Source organism: Neophocaena asiaeorientalis, unplaced genomic scaffold (genome assembly GCF_003031525.2).
Source record: "Neophocaena asiaeorientalis asiaeorientalis breed wild unplaced genomic scaffold, Neophocaena_asiaeorientalis_V1.1 scaffold46, whole genome shotgun sequence".
Taxonomy (NCBI): Eukaryota; Metazoa; Chordata; class Mammalia; order Artiodactyla; family Phocoenidae; genus Neophocaena; species Neophocaena asiaeorientalis.
In genome coordinates this window covers 4,163,581-4,173,842 of record NW_020175393.1, presented here as the reverse complement: position 1 = coordinate 4,173,842, position 10,262 = coordinate 4,163,581, and the positions used below count along the sequence as shown (strand labels likewise).

Here is a 10,262-nt window from a genome sequence, read left to right as displayed (position 1 = left end):
TTCACCAAAGTGAAACTCTAGTCCAGAGAGGCTGTTTGTTGGCTTCCTGACTCATAAAGAACAGTTGGGCAAGGTGGGGGGTGACACTTAGGAATGATCTGGGGGCAGATTTGAGTGGGTGAAGTTTGGGGGTCCCTCTGATAAGCCCTGGACAATGGGTATCTTCAAAATAAGGCAAACGGGCTCTTTTCGTGCCTAGTGCAGTCATGGCTTATGGTCCCAAGAAGCACCTGAAGCGCGTAGCAGCTCCAAAGCATTGGATGCTGGATAAACTGACTGGTTGGTGTGTTTGCTCCTTGTCCATCTATTGGTCCCCACAAGCTGAGGGAATATCTCCCCCTAATCATTTTCCTAAGGAACAGACTTAAGTATGCCCTAACAGGAGATGAAGTAAAGAAGATCTGCATGCAGCGTTTCATTAAGATTGATGGCCAGGTGCACACTGATTATAACCTACCCTGCTGGTTTTATAGAAGTCATGAGCATTGACAAGACTGGAGAGAATTTTTGTCTCATCTGTGACACCAAGGGTCGCTTTGCTGTTCATCATATTATACCTGAGGAGGCCAAGTATAAGTTGTGCAAAATGAGAAAGATCTTTGTGGGGACAAAAGGAATCACTTATCTGGTGACCCATGATGTTTGCACCATCTGCTACCCTGATTCCCTCATCAAGGTGAATGACACAATTCAAATTGATTTGGAGACTGGCAAGATTAATGATTTCATCAACTTTGACACTGGTAACCTGTTCATGGTGACTGGAGGTGCTAAAGTGGGAAGAATTGGTCACCAACTAGGAGGGACATTCCTTGTTCTTTTGATGCAGTTCATATGAAAGATGATAATGGCAACAGCTTTGCCACCTGGCTCTCCAACATTTTCATTACTGGCAAAGGCAACAAATCATGGATCTGTCTTCCCCATGGAAAAGGTATCCTCCTTACCATTGCTGAGGAGAGAGACAAGAGACTGGCGGCCAACAGAGCAGTGGATAAAATGATCTCTAGGTGACATGATTGGAAAAGTCTTTGTACTTAATTAAAGATAATACCACATTAGGGCTTCCCTGGTGGCGCAGTGGTTGAGAGCCCTCCTGCCAATGCAGGGGACACGGGTTCGTGCCCCGGTCTGGCAAGATCCCACATGCCGCGGAGCGGCTGGGCCCGTGAGCCATGGCCGCTGAGCCTGCGCGTCTGGAGCCTATGCTCCGCAATGGGAGAGGCCGCAACAGTGAGATGCCCACGTACCGCAAAAAAAAATAAAAAAGATAATACCACATTAAAAATAATAAGGCAGAGGGTCTCTGAGTTGAGACAAAGGAAGAAAAGGGAGAATGGCTAGTGAAGACTGCCAAGGAGAAGTTAGGTGCAGAGTGCAGCTGTTGTGGGGGAAAGGCCACTCCCCCAGCCCTGTCCCAGACTTTGGTACACCCTGGACAGTCCAGATTCTGCACCCGGCTGGTGCAGGCTGCAGAAAGGATGCCCACCCCTGCCCCATCAACCAGATTCCAAACCCCAGAAACTGGTCTGATGGCTTGGAAACTCCGACTACATCCCCAGGAACACAAGTGCCCGATTCTCTCTTTGGGGAGCAAACAAGCATGGTTTTAGCTCCTCTAGTTCATTTCCTAGAATTTTAGAAAGAACAGTTAAAGATTTGACTCTTACAGAAAGTTAAATACCAGCCCATCCCCCACCAGCCCATTTGTTTTACAGGTGAGGGAGCTGAGACCCAGAGAGGTGAGGTGGACTACCTGAGGCCACTCAGAAGCAGCGCTAGGTCTAGAAACAGAGCTTCAGCTCTGTATCCAGTGCTCTCTACTCTGAACCAGGGGATGGAGGTCAGGATGGTGACCTAGATGTGGCTCTGGGGCCAGAAAGGGGAGACAAATGCAGGAGCTGGAGGCAGGGTAAGAGCCAGGGTAGGAGTAGGGGTCAGCTACCTACACCTGTTCCAGTTGCTGGGTTATAAACCCTCTAGGAATTCCAGATATTCCACTCATGTCTAAGTTCCCTCCTTGGAAGCAGGTTTGCCAACATGGGTTTCAGAAAGGCCTCGGCCCAGATAAGATAGATGTGTCATGGAGAGAAGCAATCTGGATAAGGGAGGGGGTGCTGGACCACCAGGTTCAGGGGACCATCTTGGGAAAAGCTGTCCCAACCCTGCATTCCCAGGGTCCCAGGATGGCTTCTAGCAGTGACTCAGGGCTTGCAGGCAATATTCCTGGGAACCCAGCCAGAGCAGAGGGGTGGTAACAGGCCCAGATCCTCTCTGATTCCTGGATAAAGGGTGAGAGGCTACTCCTTCTCCTGGACTCTTGGGACATTGACTGCTCTTGGGAAGCTGATTTGAGAATATACCAGAACTTGATTTTCTCTGCATAAAATCCTTAGGGGGGGGTCTCACTTTGGGATTTAGCCTCTGAAATACCTTTCTGGATACCCTTTCAACCCTGGCCCACCCCCAACCAGGGATTCCTGAGGGGTGAGGGGCAAGTGCATTCCCTTCTCCTGCTGTGGAAGAGGAAAGAAACAATTTACCTGTTAGAGTAGACAGAGCTGAATGAAATGATGAAATAACAAAATGATGAAATAAAAAAAAAAACTATCTCTTACATCAGTGAGTGAGTATCTTCAGGTTCCTTGGCTCCTGGTAATCCTCACAGCATCCCTATGAGAGGTTTTATAAGTCTCCTTTTACAGATGGGGAAACTGAGGCCCAGTGAAGTTATGTTACTTTTTCTAGGACACAGAGAGGAAAGTACCCAAGGGCAGGGCTCCATGGCTACTGGCCTAGACAAAGTGACTCCTCCCATTCAGGTCCTTGCCCCTACACCACCCCAGGCCTCCCCTGAACAGCTCATTGGCTTTTCAATGATAAACTCACTCAAAGAGAAACTGAACAATACTGGTAGTGGGTGGTGTTTTTTCAGATTTGGGGGATTGTAACTCATATTAAGAAATGCATTTAATACCACAATGCAGTAACCAGACATAATTCACAGCACTTAGAATAGTTGGTAATTATTTTTTATTTACAAATATGTAAAAACAAATGGAAGTTTCATAAAATAACTCTTCCCCTTTCTGCCTGAGATGCACTCTGGCATTTTCTATTCTCTGCTATTCTGTGTCATTATTTTTGAAAAGTGCTCATGTGATTCACTAAATTGACTCCATGACCTGCAGTTTGAAAAGCACCTTTATGGATGGCAGCTGGGTCCCCCCACCCTTGTCGGCAGGTGGGAAGCGGACAGTGAGGAAGGAGGTCCGACTGTGTACACTTTGTGCCTGGCATTGAACTGTGCCCTTTGGGGACACAGGAAAAGGTACACGCACCTGGATCTCACCCTTCAGTCATTTATAAGCAGAGGAACAAGACTTCCCACACATAAGACAAAGCTGACACAAATTAAAGGCAGAAAGAATCGGTGCCTCTTAAGGACTATATTAGGGCTGCTGTAACAAAATACCACAGACAGGGTGGCCTGAACAAATTTACTTCATCACAGTTCTGGGGGCTGGAATTCTAAGATTAAGGTGACAGAAGGCTTGATTTCTCCTGAGACCTCTGTCCTTGGCTTGCAGATGGCTGTCTTCTTGCTGCCTCTTCACATGGTCCTCCCTCTGTACACACACACCCCTGGTGTCTATGTATCCTAATCTCTTCCTGTGAGGACACCAGATAGATTGGATTCTAAGGTACTGGGGGATAGGGCTTCAACATATGAATTTGGGAGGGAACAGTTGAGTCCATAACAAGAACCTATGTGCAGAGCACTAGCTCATGCATCTTTACCCCAGGCTGGGCCCTGTGGGCCTTATTCCTGTTTTGAACACAAGGAAGCTGGTGTTGGGAGAGTTTGGTAATGGCTTGTAGTCCTCCAGTTGACAAGTAATGGCACAGCATTTGAGTTCATGTTCCACCCTCTCACATATTGTAGACTTTCGGATTTCATGGGAGACGATGGAGCTGGGCTGAGTTTTAAAAGGCCATCCTGCAGGCAGATGGGAGATGAGTGAGGGCAGAGGAGAGGGAGGAGGCAGTGCTTAGGCAGGACCTCATAGCATTGTCCAGGTGGATGGAAGAGAAGATAGCTTTACAGACAAGGACAGTGAGAACTGGAAGGTCCTCCTGAGAATTCAGTCCACCCTTCCCATTTCATTGGTGAGGAAACTGGGGCCGGGAAAGGAGAGAGTGATTCAGCGCTTCCACATTGTGTATCTGTGTGTGAAAGTCTTGTCTCCTCCCTCTACTCAAGGCCAAACAACATTGTCAGCTTCTCTGTGCTCTGCGTAGGGCCCAGTATGCCGTTCAGAATAGAGATTCAGATGTTTACTCTAGACATGAGACCCTGGGAAAGAAAGGGACAGGTGGGTATGGGGGCGTCTCAGTTTTATGCCTCTTGACCCCAATGGTGGTGTGTAAAGGCGTACACTACACCTCAGGAAAAAGCAAGCAATTGCTAATCACAAACACTCTTAGAGCATGAGGATGTAGATTATATATACACACACACATACATACACCTGCTCCCCACAACATACACACTTTTTCCCCCTTTTTTTTTTTTTTGCGGTACGCGGGCCTCTCACTGTTGTGGCCTCTCCCGTTGCGGAGCGCAGGCTCAGCGGCCATCGCTCACGGGCCCCAGCCGCTCCGCGGCATGTGGGATCTTGCTGGACCGGGGCACGAACCTGTGTCCCCTGCATCGGCAGGCGGGCTCTCAACCACTGTGCCACCAGGGAAGCCCCCCCTTTTTAAACTTTTCATGAGAAACACCCTTCAGCCAATTTGGAGTCAGCACCAGAGGGTCTTTTCTCTCTCCAGACTCCTCTTTCCTCTTCTCCCTGCATCCACTAGAATTCTCCATGTTCTCTCATACATCTTCAAGTGAGGTTTTTGCTATAGACAAGCCTCTCTTTGACCACATCTCAAAGTGTCTGTTATTTTTCTAAAATATTTGCCCAGTGTTGGACTGGTAAATGTTGAACAACCAGCTCTCCAGGGGAAAAAGAGATACATCAATAATTTCAAAAGAGTCAATTGTAGTATTGGGTTGGCCAGAAAGTTCATTCGGGTTTTTCCATAACACCTTACTAGGAAGGGATGAATTTTGAATATATATTACTTTTGTTTTTAATATAATTTATTTAATTATGTGTTTATATCATGCATTTACAACAGGGGTGAAAATTGGTTCTTGGCAGGGGATGAAAAAGTCTTACTCTTCTTATGTAAATATAAAGCACAAATATACATCCAGTGCATAAACAGACATACAGTATATCTGTGATATTAGAATTTCACAGGGAGGGTGGTAGGAGATTAGGGGGAAAATGTCTAAAAAGTTTCCTTAGGAGGCAATAATGAACAAAAGGCTGAGAGACACTGATTCATATAGTTTAATTTTGAATGATGGCTCTGTTTAACAACCAGCTCACAAAATTCCTGAATATTTAGCAATTGGCTCTTGCAAGCCTGTATGAGCTGGTTCCAGTACACCCCCCAGACCTGGTGTGAGGCTGGTGGGTACAAAGTAGAGGAGGGAAAAAGAATCCCCCTCTGCCACCCAAGCAGTGCAGCAGGCTGGTAGGAAAGATGGCATGCAAGGGGTATTAAGATAAAGAGTCTTTGGACCCCCATAAATCAGTGGGGGCTGCCCCTCTATCAGCCACTGAATCTCTACCCATGACCTTGGGTCTTGGCCCATGTCATCTCATCAGATGGTTCCCCTGTCTTCCAGTAGTCCCAGGGCCTAGGCAGCATGGCAGATGGGTGGTGGCATCCTGCAGGGCCCCCCAACCCAACAGGATACAACAGGGATTTGTGCACACACCCTCACCCTTGCCCCTGAAGGGAGCTTCAGAGAATTCACACTTTGTTTAGTGCCTCTGGTTGGGTGGTTCTGATAAAAGGCATACCTCAGGCAGGCGTGGGGAGGGGGCTGGGGGGGTCAGGAAGGGAGGGGCTTGTTTTCCCATTGGGAATCAGAGAGGCCCATTCAGTGTTCCTGCTCATCAGATGTTCCTAGTGATGAGGATGACACAGCCCTCAGTGCTTGATTAAGGTTGGGCCCCAGGAAACTTGGAAGGCTTTGGGTAGCTTTCAGAGCTGCCTAGGGTGGGGTTGGAGAGCTGGGGACCTCAGGCATGCAGGTCCCAGCATGGGGCCCCCGGTTGGTCCTTCACCCTTGCTGTGTCAGTGGCAGAATGGGGGAGGAGGGTGCCCTCCTTGAAGCATTGACTATGGTTGCTCTAATTGCTTCAAGGGAACCCGTCCAGAGACAGCCAAAGGCACTTTGTTTTCTGTAAACAAGGCAGAGAGGAGACACTGAGAAACCTGGGAAGAGGAAGTTCCCTTTCTTCCCTCTAGTCTGTCTCTCCCCCTTTCCTGACCCATTAGGAAGCTAGGGTCTTACCCACTTATCCCAGAGGCTATCTGAATCGTCACAAAATCTCCACATAGTTCCTTAGAATCTCATTCTCCAAAGGCCCAGCTGCCTCCCAAAAGGGTCAAGCCTAGAAGCCACCCCAAACAGCAACTTTCCTTTACAGCTTTGCCTTTCCCTGCCCTGTAAAATAGGCTTAATCATTGCCTTCTCACTGGGTCAAGGAGTAGGAGTTAATTGGTATGAGTTGAGTGCTCCAAGACTCCCAGTCGAGGCTCTGGTGATCATCGCCCTTTTGTGCCTCCAGCTGCTCTGAGCCTTCTTTTTACAAAGGTCATTTATATGGTGTACTCCTCCACTAATTCTCCAAAGACTCACTGGGGACTTGCCCCACTCCCTATCTGACAAGACTGTTCCTATCAGTCACTGTACCAGCTTCCAGCTTTGGGGCTTTTTTAGTCCTCCCTTAGGAGGCCCCTGAGGCCAGCCCTATCACTTGGAGCTGAGGGAGCCTGGGATCTACACTAGCAGAGGATGGCCAGCCTGCAGTATGATCCAGGAAGAGTTAGCCGTAGGGCTCCAAACAGGTGGGCTACATGCCTGAGAGGGCTGGCCAAGGTCAGCTGGCCAAAGATCAGGGGCAGGACTTCCAGTTCTCATGCTTACCACTTCCTACCAACCACAGAGCCTTTGCACATACTATTCCCTCTGCCTGGAACTCTTTTGTTTTCTTCATTTGATTAACTCCCACTCATCTGCCCCAGCCCAACCATTACTTCCTCCGGGAATCAGCTTTCTCTCATTTTCTATGTTTATGACGAATCTCTGTGATTACAGTTTTCATAGCAAAGGGATCCTGTTTATTGGACCTAACTTTTTTGGGTGTTAAAATATGATTAACCTCCATGTCTCCATTTTAGGCTTCCCAAGAGTAGGTAGAATGTCTGTTCCTGCTCCATTGCACCCCTGTCTAAAGATTTATTGAATGGATGGATGAAATGAGTTTACCACCTCTGTTAGGCCCTCACCACATGACATTCTCTACCTTGTGCTGCAATTAACTGTTTATATGTCTGTCTCTCTAGGACTTGAGGTAATGAGGTGACTTGGTGAAGAATGTGTGTTGTGGAGCCACACTGACTGGGTTCATATTCAGGCTCTGCCGCTTACTAGCTAAATAACCTCAGGCAAGTTACTAAATGTCTCTGTGCCTTGGTTTCCCCATCTGTAAAATGAGGGTAATAGTACATGAGTTAATGCGTGTGAGATGCTTAGAGCAGGGTCAGGCAGGTAAGTGTACTCCAATGAATGTGGGTGCTGTTACTGTATCTGCCACCCAGACCCTGGGGCCTGGGGCATAACAGGTGTTCAGTAAAGGCTTATTGATTGAACCAGCAACGTTTGGGATTGGTCCTAAAAAGAAGAAAACTGAGAGATGGGAGGGAGTAAGCCTGAGGTGAGTATGGATGGTCTCCAAGGGTGGAGAGAAGTTAGACAATTGGAAATCCAGCTGCCCCAACATTCCCCTACCTAGCAATGCTTTTCCCTCCAGATGGCAGCAGTTCATTTCAGCTGATTCCAGTTTGCATTTTTTTCCCAATATTCACAGAACCAACCTAATGGTTTCCCCTCAGGGACACCAGCACCACCAGCTGGCACCCCTTCTCCAAAGCTCTGGATTTCAGCTGCAAGGCCAGCCGTCCTCCAACCTTCTAAGTTTTAACAACTGCAGCCTTTTCCCTTTGTTTCTCCAGCCCTAGGGAAGCCCTACTGCTTCCTGTGGTTGTGACCCACTGATACTTTGATATTCTCTCTTTGTCTTTTCAATTCTTCAAGTACTTAATAATTCTTTATATTAGATTCTCTCTGTTGAAGTGACTGGTGTGGTTTCTGGCTCCTGGCTGGACCCTGACTGCTACTTATCAGATACTCGAACCTGAGGCCCAAAGTGATACAGGTAGAAGCAAGAGCCAGCACCCCACACCCTTTCTTTGCCTGAACTCTAATGGGAAACAGCTGCTTCAGCCCCTTTTCAGCAATCCTGTGGACTAGAGAGGGATGTGCTGCTTGCAGGGATATCTAATCAGCCCTGGAAAAACTGGGCCAACAGCTAAACCACACAAACAAAAGAGCTGCAGCTCCACACAGAACTGCCTGCTTGGGAAAATGCCAAGACAAACAGGGTGCTCTGGGCCCTACCAGGGCTTCAGGCTTCCTGGGCCCGCGTGGATGCATCTCAAGAAGGTGGGACTAAGCCCCCAGAGTCTCTCATTCCTGGACACCAAGTCTTCCTTCAGTCCTTCCAGGATTCCCTGGTATAGGCTGCCCTGTTCTTCTACTTTAGAACCTTCTGGTAAACTGTGGAGCATTCCAGGGCTTACCTCCCTGGTGCATGTCAAAGGCAGTGAAATACACATGACGAGTTTCTAAAAATACTGATGCCTGAGCCCCACCTCAGGGCTGGTCAGAGATTCTGGTCTGGCCCAGCATTGGTATTTATTAAAGCGCTCAAGTGATTCCACGGTGCAGTCAGGATTAAAATCCACTGAGTTAAAAGAATGTATTAGGACAGCAATTCTCAAATTTGAGCATGCATCAGAATTACTTGGAGGGCATGTTAAACCATAGACTGCCAAGCCTCATCCCAGTTTTCCAATTCAGTAGTTCTGGGGCAGGACCCAAGAATGTGCATTTCTTCTAAGTTCCTGGCTGATGCTCCTGGTCTGGGGACCACATTTTGAGAACCCCTTACTTATGAAGTCTGAAGGCCCAGGTTCAAATATCAGCTCTGCCAGATGCAGTTGACTATCCACCTAAGAGGGTTTTGTGAGGACTAAAAGACATAACTTGGACAAAGAGCCCCACACAGTATGTGCTTATGATAATTAGTAGGCAAGGCTACAGAAATCTTTTTGGGGGGGGCAGGGGGGTGCTGCATCATGTGGCTTGCAGGTTCTTGCTTCCCCAAGCGGGGATTGAACCTGAGCCCACAGCAGTGAAAGTGCTAAGTCCTAACCACTGAACCTCCAGAGAACTCCCAGCAAGGCTACAGAAATCTTGATTTATAATATAGCATGTGACATTGAACCGTCATTTTAATCAGAGCCTCAACTTTACCCATCTGTAAAATGGGGATAATGATACTCTGGCTCAGCCCACTTTACAAGTTGAAGAAGGATCAGAGGAGTTCCCTGATGTGAAAGTGTTTTGGATACTATAAAGCCTAGTAGGAGAGTTTTATTAGAAAGGGGTCAGGCAGGCACAGCCCCATCCTGGAGCCATTGGTAGGGTTCCCTGCTCACCAAGGACATCTGAAACAGCAGCTTCACATGCTGGTGAGAGAGGAATTCCAGTGAGTCTCTACATGCTTTCCTGCTACCCTCAGTTTATTCAAACATCTAAGGGGAAGAGTTAGGGGGCTGTTTGCTGCCACCCCCCAGCTCAGCAGTATTTCTGCAAAGAAAAGGAATGTGGTGGAAGAGAGCAAAGTTGTGCAAAGATTCCCTCCCCAGGCCTTACCACACAGTGGCCATCAGGTGCCCTTCCTTCTTGATCCTTTCTCTCCCTTTTCCCATCTGCCCACCTAGGCACCTCCGCCCACCTGGCTCCATGGAGGGGAGATGGGCAAAAGCTGCCCTCCCAGGAAAACTGTTCTGCTCAGGGTAGGAGCTTGTCCACTTGGTTCCATCTCTTCAGTTCAACTCGCAGATACATATTGAATGTCTGCTAGTACAAGGCTAACAGGTTAGTTAATATTAATACTTTATGCATTTAAAAAAATACATATTTTGGAGGAATGGCCTCAAGGGGCTGAGTTGAAAAGAGCTAGGAGCCCTTGACAGGACATGAGAAGCAAGTCATCCCCCAC

The 10,262-nt window shown here is 47.9% G+C and overlaps 1 pseudogene; it reads left to right on the top strand.

Annotated features, from left to right (window-relative positions):
* Positions 1 to 206: 206 nt before the first annotated feature.
* On the top strand, positions 207 to 1,010 carry LOC112413963 (40S ribosomal protein S4, X isoform-like; annotated as a pseudogene).
* The last annotated feature ends 9,252 nt before the right edge of the window (positions 1,011 to 10,262 follow it).